At 50.7% G+C, this 14,637-nt stretch overlaps 1 pseudogene across 1 annotated transcript in view; it reads right to left on the bottom strand.

Moving 5' to 3' along the window:
* LOC144805939 (uncharacterized) overlaps positions 1-14,637 on the bottom strand; it is a 372,336-nt pseudogene that overhangs the window by 32,223 nt on the left and 325,476 nt on the right. The window contains exon 3 of the transcript XR_013605634.1: positions 3,779-3,843. The product of XR_013605634.1 is annotated as an uncharacterized LOC144805939 (transcript). The remainder of the gene's footprint in view (positions 1-3,778; positions 3,844-14,637) is intronic.

Genomic DNA, 14,637 nt, shown 5'->3' with positions numbered 1-14,637 from the left:
CTGAAGAAACTGAGGAGAGACTATTCCCAAGCTGAAGTGCTGCTTGGGGAATTGGCCTGCAGTGGTGGCCTTACTGCCAAAGGAAGGAGAAAGGAACTTTATGTATTTTGCTTTCAACGTGTGAAGGATCTCCAAAGGCTTGGAAAAGAGTTTGCCTCCTGCTGAAGTCTCAGGGACAACAGACTTCACCCCCAGCTCCCCAGAGTTCTTGTGGAAGTGCCTGCTGCTGTTTTGGGCATTCTGAGGAACTGCATGTCGCAAGGAGCTGGAAGCGCGATTCAACAAGAAGAGGCGTGTCGCCATCGCTATGCCTGCCATCGCAAATCCGAAGGAGGGTGTCGCCGCTGGAACTGTCGCACTGCACCGCATCGGAGAGAAGCGTGTCGCAACAAAGTGGAAGCGTGTTGCCGTTGCTGCTGCTGCCGTCGCAACTCCGAAGGAGGGTGTCATCGCTGTAGTTGTCGCTTTGCACCGCATCAGGAGAAGAATCTCGCAACAAGGTCGGAGCATGTCGGCGTCGCTGTGCCTGCCGTCGCAACTCCAATGGAGGGTGTTGCCGCTGGAACTGTCGTATGCACCGCATCGACCAAGAGCAGCTCGCATCCCCCGAGAAGCGCGCCACGGTCGGAGCTGCTGCCTTCGCATCTTGGATGTTGCCGCTGTAGTTGTCGCATCGTGTTTGAAGCTCCACGCATCGTGGGTGAAAAGCGTCACCGCTGGAGCTGCTGCCGTCGCTTCTTGGATGTTGCCGCTGTAGTCCACGCATCGAACCGAGATCTTCTCGCATCCCCGAAAAGCGTGCCGCATCTGGAAGATCTTCACGTCTTTATTTCTTTGCACCTGAACTTTGCCGCATTTCCCAACGCTGCAACATTGCTTGTCGTAGAAGCGCAACGCAACCTAAGATACATTGACGTAGAGTGTCGCATCTAAGAACTGAACTGAACTAAGCTTAAATCTACCATCTTAAAGTAATCATAGTGTGTATTTTTGTCGTTTATGGTCTTGTGGTAACTCTATATAAAGTCTACTTTTTTTATATAAACTCTGTGTGGTTTCCATTTGTAGTGTTGTCACTGGGTTACTGTATGTGGTCACAACTGCTTAACTTACAATGCCTCTGAAATCGCCGTCGCTGTGCCTGCCGTCGCAACTCCGAAGGAGGGTGTCGCTGCTGGAACTGTCGTATGCACCGCATCGACCAAGAGCACCTCGCATCCCCCGAGAAGCGTGCCACGGTCGGAGCTGCTGCCTTCGCATCTTGGATGTTGCCGCTGTAGTTGTCGCATCGTGTTTGAAGCTCCACGCATCGTGGGTGAAGAGCGTCACCGCTGGAGCTGCTGCCGTCGCTTCTTGGATGTTGCTGCTGTAGTCCATGCATCGAACCGAGATCTTCTCGCATATCCGAGAAGCGTGCCGCATCTGGAAGATCTTCACGTCTTTATTTCTTTGCACCTGAACTTTGCCGCATTTCCCAACGCTGCGACATTGCTTGTCGTGGAAGCGCAACGCAACCTAAGATACAGTGACGCAGAGTGTCGCATCTAAGAGATGAACTGAACTAAGCTTAAATCTACCATCTTAAAGTAATCATAGTGTGTATTTTTGTCGTTTATGGTCTTGTGGTAACTCTATATAAAGTCTACTTTTTTTATATAAACCCTGTGTGGTTTCCATTTGTTGTGTTGTCACTGGGTTACTGTATGTGGTCACAACTGCTTAACTTACAATGCCTCTGAAATAAGCCTTGACTGCTCGTGCCAAGCTACTTAGAGGGTGAGCAGGGGTTATTTTAGGAGTGTAATCCCCTTGTCCTGACTAGAGGAGAGGGTCCCTGCTTGTCACAAGTACCTACCTTTGCCAACCAGAGACCCCCAGATCTAACAAAGATCAAAATATAATTCCTGAAACTTAGATCGTTGGAGCCACTAGTGAGAAAACTGTCGTAGACAAAGTCAATGAAGCCTTAGCTTCTGAAGAAATGCAGACCAGGGCAGAGAAGGAGTCAACTCAAGAAATTGACGATGGATTACCGTTTCATTCCAAGGCCTTGTACTTACCAATCAAAGAACTTCAACAACAAGCATTGATCGACTGTCATGACAGTCCATTGGCTTGTCACCCTGGAATCCATCAAAATGGAGGAGTTGTTAAGGAGACAGTTTTGGTGGCCAGGGTTGTCCAAAGATGTTCGAATTTATGTGGAAGGCTGTGAGATTTGTGCAATGGGGAAGACAGATAAGCTGGCTCCTCAGGGTTTATTGAGACCTTTGCCTACCCCTCCATTTTCCTGGCACACTGTGACTATGGATTTGATAGTTGAATTGCCTTCTAGTCAGGGATTCAGTTCAGTATTAGTCATAGAAGAAGCCTTCTAAAAAATGGAGCATTTTGTTGCCCAGAAAGGGAAATCAGCTGCAAAACAAATAGTCACACAATTCAATCAAAGTGTTATTAAGAAACATGGCATTCCAAAGGTATTGATCACAGATCTGGATCTCAATTTCTATCCTATTTTTGGAAGGCTTACACGAGGGGTTTGGGAATTGAGACACGTTATTCAAAGAGTTTTCATCCACAAACAGATGGTCAAACTGAAAGGGACAATCAAGAGTTAGAAAAGTATCTCATACTGTTTCTCTTGGATCAAGAGGGAGAGTGGCTTGATCTTCTTTGGACCGCAGAGTTTGCACATAAGAATGCTAAGAATGCCTCTACTGGTTTTTCCCCTTTCTACTTGAATTATGGAAGGCATCCAAATTCTGTGGTTTCCTCTAAAGAAGTCTCGGTGCCTGCAGCACAAAACTTTGTACAGCATCTTAGCAAGGTACACGAGTCTGCCACCAAGAACTTAATGAAAGCTAAGGAACGCTACAAGCAAAGTGCAGATAAAAAAAGAAGACCTGAACTAGATTTGAGTACAGGGGACAGGGTTTGGTTAAGCACAAGAAACCTAAAGCTTAAAGGAAATAGAAAGTTTCAAACCCGATTTATAGGTCCATTTCTTGTGGAGCAAGTAGTGAATCCAATGACTTTCAAACTAAAACTAAACCACATCTAGAAATACACCCAGTGTTTCATGTTTCTCACCTTAAAAAGGTTTCACCTCATCTGAAAGAATTGAGAAACTGAGAACCTATTTTAGTGGAAGGACGAGAAGAATTTGAAGTTAAAACAATCCTAGTTTCAAAGTCCCTTCGAGGGAAAATCTTCTATCTTTGTAGACTCGAAGGGTTTTGGCCCAGAGGATAGGTCGTGGGTGGAACAATCAGATGTTCATGCTCCCTGATTAACTAAGATTTTTCACTCGTAAACTCCTCACAAACCTCAGCCCGGAGACTTAACCTTGCGAGGGGGTACTGTCAGGGTGCAGGAAAAAGGAATTAAAGCTCTTCTTTGTCCCACAGTATCTGCCATTAAACCGGCATTGCAAGGATCACCCGCTCGCAAAAGGTCGCGGGTGATTATACTGTGGAACCGGGCATTCTCCCCTGTACTACCAACAGGGAGGACCGTGGTGGAAGTTGCCGGTCTAGTCCTGTTGTACTGGACACGGGCACAAGGTCTAGACAAGCTGTGAAGTTGATTTTAGAACCACGCACTCATCAACGGATTTTCTGTAGTCTAGTTAGATAGAAAAAGTGCAGTTTTGTGCCAGGCTTAGGCGCAGGTTACAGTGCTTCGGTGCGTCGGTTAGTTAGGTAATTTAGAACTAGAGAGAAATACCAATTTAAAGTAAATAGAAAAAATATATATAAGGAGAATAATTAATACTTACCCATTGAATACTTCAGTTCCTGATTTCTTCGTCGCTTGGTTGACTGCGGAAGCTCCAGAAGGTTTCTAAGGGAGAAGTAAGAAGAATTCAGAAGATAAGAAAGTAAGGCAGAGAGTGAAAGAACGAAGGAGTGAAAAACAATAACTTAACGGACAGAGTTAAAGGATGCTAAAACGTTGTTTATAATGCAGGTTACCAAAGAATAAAATACTTATATTGTAGAATAGAAGAAGAGCAAAAGCCATAGGCACTCCGGGTAAGGAGAGAGAGAAAGAGTAAGAAAGTGGAGAAGGAATTGAAGGAAATTAGTAATGGTGTTCTTTTCTTTTACAGCGATTTCCACTCATGCTTAAAGATAGAGAGGGAGTAAGAAAGGAATAAAACGGAGTAAGGCAGAAAGGAAGAAGTAGAGTAGAAGAGCCAGAAGGTCAGGCAGTCTCTTCTCTGTCCCATTACCCTTTCCCTCGGCTTGGTTCTCACGGCCACTAGTTAACTCTTCAGTTGGTGGCTGTTGGAAAACCAGGGGTGGAATTTGAAAAATCTAATTGTTCTGCTCCTAGGAGTGTCTGCACTGTCAGTAAACATAACCCTTGACAACAGGCCTCACCTCCTCTACACCCCCTGGACAGGCCTCACCTCCTCTGCACCCCTGGACAGGACTCACCTCCCATGCAGCCCTGGACAGGCCTCTCCTCCTCTGCATGCCTGGACAAGCCTCACCTCCTTTGCACCCCTTTGGACAGGACTGATCTCCTCTGCACCACCTTGGACCAGACTCACCTCCTCTGCAACACCTTGGACAGGCTCACCTCCTCTGCAACCCTAGACAGGCCTCACCTGCTGTGCACCCCTGGACAGGCCTCTCCTCCTCTGCACCCCTAGACAGGCCTCACATGCTCTGCACCCCTGGACAGGCCTCACTTCCTCTGAACCCCTGGACAGGCCTAGCATCCTCTGCCCCATGGACAGGCCTCATCTCCTCTGTACCCCTGGACAGGCCTCTCCTCCTCTGCACCCCTATATAGGCCTCACCTCCTCTGCCCCCTGGACAGGCCTCATCTCTTCTGCAACCCTGGACAGGCCTCGCCAACTCTGCCCCCTGGACAGGCCTCACCTCCACTGCACCCCTGGACAGGCCTCTCGGTGAAGGATTCTCATTAAGGACAGAGGGGCCCAGAGTTCATTCCACCCCATCCACGGCCTCTGACTCCGCCCTGAGTCTCGGGGCGCTATGCACAGGCCCCGAAGAAAGACACTGCTCCCCTGGACAGGCCTCTCTTCCTCTGCACCCCTGGGCAGGCCTCACCTCCTCTGCACCCCTGGACAGGCCTCAGCTCCTCTAGACAGGCCTTTCCTTGCCTGACCCCCTAGACAGATCTCGCCTCCTCTGCACCCCTGGACAGGCCTAACCTCCCATGTAACCCTGGACAGGCCTCTCCTCCTCAGCACCCCTGGACAGGCCTTAGCTCCTCTGGACAAGCCTCTCCTCGTCTGACCCACTGGACAGGCCTCTCCTCTTCTGCACCCGTGGACGGGCCTCTACTCGTCTGACCCCCTGGACAGGCCTCTCCTTCTCTGCACCCCTGGACAGGCCTCTCCTCCTTTGCTACCCTGGGCAGGCCTCACCTGCTCTGTACCCCTGGACAGGTCTCACCTCATCTGCACCCCTGGACAGGTCTCTCCTCCTCTGCCCTCTGGACAGGCCTCTTCTCCTCTGCACCCCTGGACAGGCCTCACCTCCTCTACCCCTGGACAGGAATTCCTCCTCTGCCCCTGGACAGGCCTCTACTCCTTTCCTCCTCTGGACAGGCCTCACCTCCACTGCACCCCTGGACAGGCCTCTCGGTGAAGGATTCTCATTCAGGACAGAGGAGCCCAGAGTTCATTCCACCCCATCCAGCGCCTCTGACTCTGCCCTTGACCCTCCGGGTGCTATGCACAGGCCCTGAAGAGAGACACTGCTCCCCTGGACAGGCCTCACCTCCTCTGACCCCCTGGACAGGCCTCTACTCCTCTGCACCCTTGGACAGGCCTCACCTCCTCTGCACCCCTGGACAGGTGTAGGTGTTCCTCTGGACAGGCCTCACCTCCTCTGCCCCTCCTCTGACCCCCTGGACAGGCCTCTCCTCCTCTGCACCTCTGGACAGGCCTCTCCTCCTCTGCACCCCTCCTCTGGACAGGCCTCTCCTTCTCTGCCCCTCCTCTTGACAGGCCTCCATTCATCTGCTCCTCCTCTGGACAGGTCTCACCTCCTCTCCTCCTCTGGACAGGCCTCACCTCCTCTGCACCCCTGGACAGGCCTCTCAGTGAAGGATTCTCATTCAGGACAGAGGAGCCCAGAGTTCATTCCACCCCATCCAGCGCCCCTGACTCTGCCCTGAGCCTCGGGCGCTATGCACAGGCCCCAAAGAGTGACACTGCTCCTCTGGACAGGCCTCACCCCCTCTGCACCCCTAGACCGGCCTCTCTCTCCTCCTCTGCACCCCTGGACAGACCTCTCCTCCTCTGCACCTCTGGACAGGCCTCTACTCCACTGCACCCCTGGACAGGCCTCACCTCCTCTGACCCCTGGACAGGCCTCACCTCCTCTTATCCCTGGACAGGCCCCTCCTCCGCTGCACCCCTGGACAGGCCTCTCTTTCTCTGCGCCCTGGACAGGCCTCTCCTCCTCTCCTCCTCTGGACAGGCCTCTCCTCCTCTGCACCCCTGGACAGGCATCACCTCCTCTTCCCCTGGACAGGCCTCACCACCTATGCACACCTGGACAGGCCTCGCCTCCTCTGTACCACTGGACAGGCCTCACCTCCACTGCACCCCTGGACAGGCCTCTCGGTGAAGGATTCTCATTCAGGACAGAGGAGCCCAGAGTTCATTCCACCCCATCCAGCGCCTCTGACTCTGCCCTTGACCCTCCGGGCGCTATGCACAGGCCCTGAAGAGAGACACTGCTCCCCTGGACAGGCCTCGCCTCCTCTGCACCCCTGGACAGACCTCTACTCCTCTGCACCCCTGGACAGGCCTCACCTCCTCTGCCCCTCCCCTGGACAGGTCTCTCCTCCTCTGCCCTTCCTCTGGACAGGCCTCACCTCCTCTGCCCGTCCTCTGCACAGGCCTCTCCTCCTCTGCACCTCTGGACAGGCCTCTCCTCCTCTGCACCCCTCCTCTGGACAGGCCTCTCCTTCTCTGCCCCTCCTCTGGACAGGCCTCCATTCATCTGCTCCTCCTCTGGACAGGCCTCACCTCCTCTCCTCCTCTGGACAGGCCTCACCTCCTCTGCACCCCTGGACAGGCCTCTCTTCCCCTGGACAGGCCTCTCCTCCTCTGCCCCTCCTCTGGACTGGCCTCTCCTCCTCTGCCCCTCCTCTGGACAGGCCTCTCCATGAAGGATTCTCATTCAGGACAGAGGAGCCCAGAGTTCATTCCACCACATCCAGCGCCTCTGACTCCGCCCTGAGCCTCAGTGCGCTATGCACAGGCCCCGAAGAGAGACACTGCTTCCCTGGACCTGCCCAGAGGCGCCCCCCAGAGGCAGGACTGTGGCTTGGACCGAGGCGCTATAATCTCACACCCCAGACTCGAGGCGCTACACACGATGCACATGTTCATCTGACCTCAGAAAGAGGGAAATGTCCTGATCCATTTTGCATCTTTCAGCCCCTTTAATGTATCGAATAGCGTCACTTGACCAGGTGAATCTATAATCATTTTGCATTTTTTACCCCACCCCTCCCCCACTCAGACAGGAGTAAGAGTTAATACATCACCCACTTCCCAAAGTTCTTTACATTATTTCATGTAAGGCAAAATACTGCTTCCATCTCAAATTTCGAAATACAATAGAATTTACTAAAAAAGACTAAAATAATCCCGGAAAAGAATATTTATCCTAATGTGATTTGTGCAGATTCAATAAAGTGCAAATTCTTACTCCATCTTCAATCTCCACTTTGAGTTTGAATCCAGACACGTGGAGGGTCCCAGATTTTCATACCTTTATTACGCTGATTCCTCCCGTTTCACCTATATATGGCTGTTTCTAGACATTGCTAACTACTTACCAAGCCGTTGTTGAAATGTTGGTGCATTAGCATCCACCCAGGCAGCGGCAATACACATTCGTAAAACCGCCATAGGAATAAAAATCAGTTCATGCCATGCCCTACGCCGATTAGTCTCAAAAGTCCCGAGCAGGATTACACACTCAGAGGCTGATTCTGATGCGAGTTGGAAATGCTTCCCGACCGAATCGGGTTGGAAATGGTTTCCGACCCACTCAGATCGGGAAAGTCCGACCGACCAAGTACGATGCATCCGGATGCTTCCAGATACGATTTGGTTCAGCACATGTTCCTAACCGCATCAGAATCCGGCCCTGGGTGGGAATGCTTTCCAACCCGCATCAGAATCAGGCCCTGGGTGGGAATGCTATCCAACCCGCATCAGAATCAGGCCCTGGGTGGGAATGCTTTCCAACCCGCATCAGAATCAGGCCCTGGGTGGGAAGGCTTTCCAACCCGCGTCAGAATCAGCCCCTATGTGTTATTTCATTTTTTAACACTTCTGATAAAAACTTTATGATATCTTTATTACATTTCTGCAAAATCTGACATGATGCAAAAATATGAACTCTCTCTGCATTACAGAGGGCACAGCGAGGACAACATGTTCCCTTCCCTCAACTCCATTTCGAGATTTTGTCAGGTGTATAATACAAAAAGAAACATGTTTTATTAAACTGTGCCTGTGACCTAGCAGATATCAAAACCGACTGCAATAACTCATGAGCATAAAAAATGTCTCGTCGGACACTCCTACCTTCACCTTTCATTTTTTGGAGGTTTGTCCATATCATCAGGGAGGGCCGCTTACTTTACTTTGGGTTATCCTTTCAATAATTTAAACCTTCCCAAATTTAGCCTGTCCCCCTCCTTTCCGTTCAAGAAGATCTCTCATTTGAAGACATTTTAAAAAGTCCCGCAAATTCAAAGTAAAATCTTCTTTCAGTTCTTCGAAGGATCGAAGACCAGTGGGGGAAAAGTAATTGCCAATTCTATTTACTCCTGCTCTCTTCCATTTTCCCATACAAGTGTCTCTAAATACTTCTGGGAGTGTAAAATTATTATTTAAGGGTGTGTGGAATCATAATCTACCAATGCCACATGCTCTCCGTGAAGCACTCCATGCTTTAAAAACACTAAAGATGGTCTTGAGCCGGACTGTCTTGCAGTAGCTGTCATGCAACTGATGCCACCGACAGCCACTGGTTTCTTTCCCTAATGTAAGTTCAAAGAGGGAGGGGATCTTATCCATCTGCCCATTGTCCATCATCATTCTTTAGCTCACTCCGCCACCCCAGTGCAGACATGGCCATATGCAAATCAGTCTGACCCTGTGCCTCATAGGAACAGTCCTGCCCCAACTGCCAAGCCATGTCTTCCCTGGACTAGAAACAAGCATCCTGGTATCAGTTTCTAGCTAATCAGCTGTCATCAGCCAGGCTAGCTTGAACTCAGTGGCAAGGTGGGCACGGGAGCCACGTCTGGGCATACCCTGCCAACTTACGGCCAACAAAGTGATACCAAAGGGGATTATAGACAGAGTGTTGAACATTGCAAGCACTCACCCACAGTCAACTGATCTGGGTTTAATCCATCATCATTCTTTAGCTCACTCCGCCACCCCAGTTCAGACATGGCCATTTGCCCTGAAGGCATGCCAAAGGCAAGCCAGTCTGCGCCCATCCATGCATGGACAATGCCCAGTGACAGGAACCCTGGTCCTCTCCACTCCCACTACTACCTACTGCGATCCTCCGCGCCTTCTATCCCAGCAACCCTTCCACATGCTGGTGCCTCACTGCCCCACTGCCCCACACAACATCGAGGGAGCCATCTCTTGCGCTTCCTGGAAGTTTTCATGCACTTACTCACACGCAACACTCACCGCATCTGCACCAGCAGCACCCAAAACCCCACTCTCTCGCACACACAGTCCTGCAACTAGTCGCACAACACTCCGCACTGACAAGCATGCTAATTAACATGCGCTCACTCACCAACCAAGCCACATAGATCTGGGACCTACTGCACAACGACACCCTGACCTACTTTTGCTCACGGAAACCTGGCTGAACCCTGCATCAGCACCTGGCATCTCAGCAGCCACTTCCCCCCCCAGGTGTAAGATCACCAGGCAAGACAAACTTCACAAGCTCAGAGGCGGAATCACCATCAATCTCAAGGACTCCATTAGCGACACAAGTCAAGTCAAGTCAAGTCATAATTTATATAGCGCACTACATACCCAGAGTGTCTCCAGGCGCTTGAGGAAGGGGGGGGAGGTTTATTTATCGAATATCCAGGTTTTAAGTTGTTTTCTGAAGGTTAGGTGGTTTTGAGTAAGGCGGAGGTGGATGGGAAGGGAATTCCAGGTTTTGGCCCCTAAGTAGGAGAAGGATCTTCCCCCCATGGTGGCTTTGTGGATGCGCGGAACAGCGGCGAGGGCTTGGTTGGACGAACGCAGCTGGCGGGTGGGGGTGTAAAAGGAAAGGCGCGTGTTGAGACATTCAGGTCCAAGTTCGTATAGGGCTTTGTGTGCGTGGGTGAGGAGACGGAACGTTATTCTCTTGTTGACGGGGAGCCAGTGAAGGTTTTTCAGGTGAACGGAAATGTGGTCTGTGCGGGGGATGTTTAGTATGAGTCTGGCTGAAGCATTTTCGATGCGTTGGAGTTTTTTTTGCAGTTTTGCGGTGGAATCGGCGTAAAGGGTGTTTCCGTAGTCCAGACGGCTTGTAACCAGTGCGTGGGTGACCGTTTTTCTTGTTTCGGTGGGGATCCAGCGAAATGTTTTTTTGAGCATGCGTAGGATGTTGAAGCATGATGATGAGACGGCGTTGACTTGTCTAGTCATCGAGAGTGAGGAGTCCAGGATGATGCCCAGGTTCCGTGCGTGGTCCGTCGGTAAGGGGGCTTTTCCTAGTGCCAAAGACACAACATCACAGCCAACTTCACCCTAAGCGGCATTTTCATCAGCAGACCACCAGGACCGCACACAAACTTCGCTGGCTCCATAATGGACATCGTCACACCACTAGCCCTGGACACTAGCAATTACATCCAACTCGGAGCCGTGAAGTTCTATCTAGAAGGCCATGCCAACTCCAACTAAAAATAAGACTTTGCAAGAGTAAAGGAACCAAACTAAGTCACTGGACACCTCCTGAATCCTATTTTCACCACCTTAACAAAATCAGTTTCAAGGAGCCCTCACCAGCTTCCTGGACAGACCAAGCCCTCATCAAGTTCAGCATCCTGGTCCAACACACACACCCCCACCAGACCAGCCCTCAAAAACAAGACCAGCCTCACTGACAAGGACTGGAACACTGCTCTCAACACCCTCTGGCCTGAACACGGCAACCAGCCTCCCCAAAGCCATGAAGAATTTCAACCACTGGATCACCTCCTGTGTCGACTCCCTTGCTCCCTCCAAAACTGCAATATAACAAGATCTAGACTGCAAGCTAGGTGGTACACAGGGGAACCAGACTGATGAAACGTCACTGCAAACAACTAGAGCACAAATGAAGAATTAGCCAGGAAAATAAAGAGAGGAGCATGTTCAAATCCGCTCTGAGACCCTCTTACCAAATGATCCAGAACACAAAACGGGCCACTCTTGCAGAGTATATTGATGGCACCACCAACAGACGTAAAGAAATTGTGAAGGATTTCACCTCACCATCAGCTGCCTCCAACTCGATCACCCCCTCGCAGGACCGCTCTCAATTCTTCAGCCACAAAATCACCGCCATTTACAGCAGCTTTAACCTCCTGCCGGACTGGACAGGCCCAGTCAAACACTTCCCGATCTCATCCAAAGAACCAAAGCCAATCCAATGGTCTGCCACCACCATGAAGTTCATCCTCTCAGGGGGCCCATCAGACCCCTGCCCCAGCAAGCATATTCCAGAGCACTGCAACACATCAGCGCTATGCTCACAATCATTCCACCTTTTCTACAAGCTTAAGAATTCCGGTGGTGAGCACTCTAGGACCCGTACTCAGGCGAAGGACAACTATCTTGTGGAAAAGCCCACTAGCTTTCAAAGACCACCGAATGTGGTCCTGTTGCAAACTCCGCTGTGTTAGGTACTCGCTGCCTGAAATGGCCTCTGCATGTTCTGCAATCAGTATTGCCCATGATGATTCTGTGGTTTAATATGGGACTAATATTGCCAATTATTAAGTTCCAGAGAACGACCACGCATCTGCGCTGCGATTTCCAAAAACCGCGATTGCTGGCCATGCTGGGTGTGGTTAGTGTATAAAAGGGTGCCGCTTCAGAACCGCGTGATTACTATTCCAGGAAATGATCGAAGTAACCCCTTCCTTCCTGAGCTTCCGCGATAAACTGGATCACTCAGTTTTGTTCACGGAGTTTGTTGGCCAACGTTTCTTCAGCTGAGCACTTTGGTGGTGAGTACGCTCGCCCTGCCACACTTCCGGCCTCCACTCGGGAGAGAGTGAAACCCCTGGTAAGGGCTGAGTCCGGCCTCCACTCGGGAGAGAGTGAAACCCCTGGTAAGGGCTGAGTCCGGCCTCAACTTGGGAGAGAGTGAAACTCCTGGTAAGGGCTAAGTCCGGCCTCCACTCGGGAAAGAGTGAAACCCCTGGTAAGGGCTGAGTCCGGCCTCCACTCGGGAAAGAGTGAAACCCCTGGTAAGGGTTGAATCCGACCTCCACTCGGGAGAGAGTGAAACCCCTGGTAAGGGTTGAGTCCGACCTCCACTTGGGAGAGAGTGAAACCCCTGGTAAGTGTTGGGTCCGACCTCCACTCGGGAGAGAGTGAAACCCCTGGTAAGGGCTGAGTCCGGCCTCCACTCAGGAAAGAGTGAAACCCCTGGTAAGGGTTGAGTCCGACCTCCACTCGGGAGAGAGTGAAACCCCTGGTAAGGGCTGAGTCCGGCCTCAACTTGGGAGAGAGTGAAACCCCTGGTAAGGGCTGAGTCCGGCCTCCACTCGGGAAAGAGTGAAACCCCTGGTAAGGGTTGAGTCCGACCTCCACTCGGGAGAGAGTGAAACCCCTGGTAATGGCTGAGTCCGGCCTCCACTCGGGAGAGAGTGAAACCCCTGGTAAGGGCTGAGTCCGGCCTCCACTCGGGAGAGAGTGGAACCCCTGGTAAGGGCCGAGTCCGGCCTCCACTTGGGAGAGAGTAAAACACCTGGTAAGGGCTGAGTTGGCCGAACTTTTTAGCGTTTCAAGTCTAATCATAGCTTTGGTTCTAACTCGAAGGAATAGACTAAATGTAGCTTGATTTCTTGCGCTACCAGTCAAGACCATTAGTAGTTGAAACAATTCCAGGGAAGGCAGCTCCATAGAGACAAACCAGTTTGGCTGAAGAATAAAGAATAAAGAACATGATTCATGAATATTATTGTTCAGTTCATATAACTTTCTTTCACAGCCAGATGACTTAACCTGGGGTGTTGAACTATTGAAGGAGAGGGAGAGAAATGTTTAATGAAACTCTTTAGGGAATGTATCCTTGTAGCAGTGTCTAGAATCGGGTGTAGCTAAGGTGTTAAAAGGTTGGCGTTGAAAAAGTGGCTTCACCTGATCCCCTTTATCTTGCAGCCTAATTTTAAGAGAGCCAGTATAGAAGCAGAATCCCTCAAAAAAGCAGAATAGAGAGAGAGAGAGAGAGTTCTAAGTTCACCAAACAGGGTAAAAAAAACAAATCCTTCAAAAGCGAGGGACGTTTTATGGGGAACTCAAAACTTAGGTTCCATCTGAATATTATGTATGCTTTCTTTTTGAAATCTCGCTCCTCGCAGTTCCTATCCCCAAAGCCCCTTTCCCTTGCCTGGCACTCCAATACTCTGTGCTAATGCAGCATTCAGAGTTGGTGGTGCCTGGGGGTGGATCTCTCAATGTTCCTATAGACCCCAAGGAAGACCTGATTGAGAGAAAGACACCACTGTCCTCCCACTGCTGAAGAAACCCCCTCAAACCCTTTAACGCTCGCCAAGCACAGGCCGATCCCCCTGCTACCATTCCCGGTTTACATCCTAGAGAAAATGGTCAACATACCTCAAGGACCATCTGCTCCTCAAAACTACTCAGTCTGGTTTGAGCCCCAACCACAGCTTGGATACTGTCCACATCCCCGCCATGGATGACCTCTGCATGACTCTGGACACAAGAGACATGGTGATCTCATTCTCCTGGTCCTCTCTGTAGAGTTTGAGACAGTCTCCCACCCCATCCTTATCCAACGCCTCCAGGAGATCAGAATCCAACGAGACGCACTCCGATGAATCTGCTTCTTCCTGACTGGAAGAACCAAGTCAGTCATCCTGTCCCCGTACACGTTGCATTCCGGTTGTTGGAAATGGGATCCCCGGCTGGCCAGGGCTTTCGCCAAAGTCAGTCAGAGACCACCACTCCCAAGTCAGGGCAAGGGAGTTACACGCCAAGATAACCCCTGCTCACCCTCTAGGTAACGTGGCGCGAGCAGCAAGGCTAAACTTGGAGGCGATGTCAGCTAAGTATTTGCGCACGCACCCCAGCAACAACCCCCAGGGCCCACCACAAAGGAAACTCCACACAAGGTTATATAAAAATAGCCTTTGTATTACACCAAAACACATTAGATAAAACACACACTTTACAATGTGCCAGAGGCACGGGCAGAATTTACAAGGGATATGTACAAGACAGGGCCACCTGGACCACTGTCAGGAATCAGAAGTAACACTTTCAGAAATAGCACTTAGAATGTAAATCACTGTAGCACAAAAATATAACACAACCAGTAACTACTGGTAACCAGGATCTCACTAGCACCACCTGCACTA

Source organism: Lissotriton helveticus, assembly GCF_964261635.1.
Source record: "Lissotriton helveticus chromosome 1_1 unlocalized genomic scaffold, aLisHel1.1 SUPER_1_unloc_34, whole genome shotgun sequence".
NCBI classification, from domain to species: Eukaryota; Metazoa; Chordata; class Amphibia; order Caudata; family Salamandridae; genus Lissotriton; species Lissotriton helveticus.
Note: the sequence above shows the minus strand (reverse complement) of the source record. Positions and strands in the feature narration are given on the sequence as shown.